The sequence below is a fragment of the Colobus angolensis genome, unplaced genomic scaffold, assembly GCF_000951035.1.
Source record: "Colobus angolensis palliatus isolate OR3802 unplaced genomic scaffold, Cang.pa_1.0 Scaffold650, whole genome shotgun sequence".
In the NCBI taxonomy this organism is placed as follows: Eukaryota; Metazoa; Chordata; class Mammalia; order Primates; family Cercopithecidae; genus Colobus; species Colobus angolensis.
Window position 1 is genome coordinate 71087 of NW_012120155.1, and position 3368 is coordinate 74454.

Consider the following 3368-nt stretch of genomic DNA (forward strand, 5'->3'; position numbering starts at 1 on the left):
TTTGTTAGAAACTAAGAGTGGCTACTCCAGGGTGGGGAGGGTGGTTTCTGACTGAGGAGGACCCAAAGGTGTTTTTGGCAGGCTGTGATTGGTGTACTTTGATGTGGGTGTTGTTTACCCGAGTGTTCACTTTGTGAAACTCCACTGCCCACTTGTGGGTTGTCCTCTTTTCTCCACGCATGCTGTGCTTCCCTCAAATATACATTGCTGGTGTTTTGAAGCAATTTTATGTACACTGAGAAGAATCACTCCTACTGCATATCCTTGGAGATGCTGAATTGAAAAAATTAGTGCAATTGTTTTTAATTCCAGGAAATAAATACATATAAAGAGGAAAATCTACAACAACAGCAGTAGGCTTGGGAGCTGACACAAGAACAGCTTTGGAAATGGCTCTCACGCCAGGAACTAGGAATCAAACCCAAACAAGCCCATGGGAGGTGGGGAGTGTGAAATGATGCCCAGTAGTGTATGAATGAATGAGTCACGGGCAGTGGCTCATGCCTTGGGTGGCCAGTCACGAACTTGGGGAAGATACCGTTGGAAAATTGGGAGGTAGAGGAGAGAGGCACGCATAGACCTCTTGCTATAGGCCGAGTGTGTGACGACAGTGGTTGTGTGTGGATGCCTACCAGAGGGTCTTTAAGGTACTGGGGCTCCCTGTGATCAAGTGAGTGAGATGACTTGACGGACGATGCCACTCAGCCACACAGGGCTTGCTCATGCAGTCCCTGCACAAAGTGGCCATGGTGGCTGTGGTGGACACTGCATGGGCACAGCAGTTGAGTCGCCACTCACCAGGGCTGACCTGGCAGCTGCCACTGCTGAGGGCCCAGACCACCAAAAGCAGCTGCTGTTTTCGGATGGAGAAATAAAACAGGCAATGGTAATTAAGAGTAAAATAACATTATGATAGATAAATATGCCACTAAAAATATAGTAGAGGTTTAAATAATTTTGAGACTATGAACAAGATTATGTCAACGGGGAGAACTTATTCCAAGTACACAAGTTAAAACGGTTGTAAAACTTTATTTCCCTTCAGGCACCAGACTGTTTTACAGATAAGTTCTACACAGTTCCTTTTAGCTGTGTACTTCTTTGCTTCATATGGCTTCAAGTTGCTATCTAATGTCCTTTTATTTCAGTGTGAAGCATTCCTTTTAGCATTAATTGTAATTACCAGAGACAAATGCCATCAGCTTTTATTTACCTGTACATGTCTGAATTTCTCCATTATATCTGACAGAAAGTTTTGCCAAACATGCAACTGTCAGTTGAGACAGGTTGTTTTTTTCTTTCTGAACTTTAAGTTTGTTTGAGTGTTGTCTGGCAGGACCCCAGGCTCTGGGAGCCGACGATCCTCCCTCACTCAAGGCCTGCTGGCAGCCTCCCGCTGAGGTCCTGAAACCAGTAGGAACAGTTGTTCTTTGGCATCAGGGACACCGCAGGGCTCAGTTACTCCCTGCCTGGACAGTGGTCCCATGGGGCCCACTGTCCAGGTCAAGGATGATGCAGAGCTGGTGTCTTCAAAATGCATCCTGGTGGAGTCCCAGCAGCTGCAGGTGCTGACTGCTTCTCATGAGGACCCTGGGGGCCTGCAGCTGCAGCGACTCACCCAGCAGGAGTGGTGCCACTCAGTGTGCACATGACAGAAGCTCCATCCTCAGGAGATGACAAAGACGGGGAGGACAAAGCTGAAGACACAGGTGCATAATCTCCTACTCACCTCATCTGGCACATTAGAAACCTGTCCTCGGCTCATGCATAAATCCACCTTTGGGTGGCCACAGGCTCCAGCTTACTACAAAGGCCATGTGTACTCCATGTAACCAGCACACCTCAGCTTCTTCCCACCTCCAGTCATCTCACTGTATGTGACATGGTGCCAGCAGTGAGGGCCTGAGCCCTTGACCAGACTGTCTCAGCTCAAATTCCAGCTCCACTACTTACTGCTGTGTGACCTTGACCAAGTCACTTAATCTCTCTGTGCTTCACAAGCTTCCGTTGTAAATGTGTATGTTCACATATGCCAAGTACCCAGAAAGATACCTGGCACATGGCAGCACCCACCACAGAAGTGGTAGCTGCGATTATTGCCTTATTAAAACAGTGGAGATGTCACCCATCAGGGCTAGAGACAATTTGGGAAATCCTGATCTGATTCTGGTTTCAGGTGGCAAATCCTGTAGGACCAGCAGGAACATGGCTGCCTCAGTGCAGCTGGCACAGGGCACCGCCAGTCCAGAGCAACTCAGAGCTCAGAACACTCTGGGGTCTGAAGTTCAAGCTGCTGGGGCTCAACTGTGGTGTCAGTCATAGAGTGTGGACCCCGCCCTATGGAGTCTCCCAGGCTCAGAGTCTTCCCTCAACTCCGGAAATGCAAATCCAACACGGATGTCACAGAGAAGTTCTGAAGGTTAAGGAAGAGGCACGTGAAAGGTGCCTGGTGGACACCAGGGATGCCAGTGTGGCTGGGGGACAGTGGTGAGGCAGAGTGGAGGGGCAGGTGCTCCCTCCTCAGTATGTCTCCCCCAGGCACTGTGAGGACCGGTGGAGGCTCTCTCCAGACTCTCACCCGGCCCCGCCCCAGCATGTCTCCAGGTTCCTCTCAGCCCTGGTTACCACCAGCCCTGCAGTCAATCCCTGAGCTGGGAAGGGTCCTTGAATCCACCCTGTCCTGCATCACATGTCGTCCACTCGGGCTCACATTGCCACTAGGCCGCTTGGCAGCCACTTGGCAGTCAAGGGATGGGGCCACGTTTTGTACTTTCTGAAACACGGCTTCCCCTTCAAGTGCGGATGATGACAGTGCCACACAGCACCAATGTTACTGCCTATCCTCATCGAGTGTGATTTTCCAGTTTTCCAACCCTCAATGAGCAAGAGAGCATGGCGTCCACCAGAGGGCGTGAGGTCACCAGTCACAGGGGCAACCAACAGGCAAAGAACCCAGAAAACGACCCAGCAGGGAAGCGCAGGTCTTCACTGAGGGTGGAACCCCACATCTGACCGTCTTCAAGCACATTAGAGAGATTGCCATGAGTAGCAGCTGAGCCAGAGAGACTTATTTGCCTCCTCAAAAAGCGTAAAATTATGTAGCATAATACTTTAAAATTTTCTATCAACACAAAACTAATCTGGGCGCTGTGGCTTCTGGTGAGCCACTGGGACAGACGGCATTGTCAGGAAGGCTGGCTCTGTGGTGCCCCAACCTGCCAGAGCCCAGGATGGTGGTGGCCTCCCCAGAAGCACCTGGCAACTCTCCTGCACAGGGCCAGGGTCCCAGCTCCCCACACCCCAGCCACCACACCTTCTCACCTTCTCCTGCTTTTCTTTCTCTTTCTCTTTCTTTCTTTCTTTCTTTC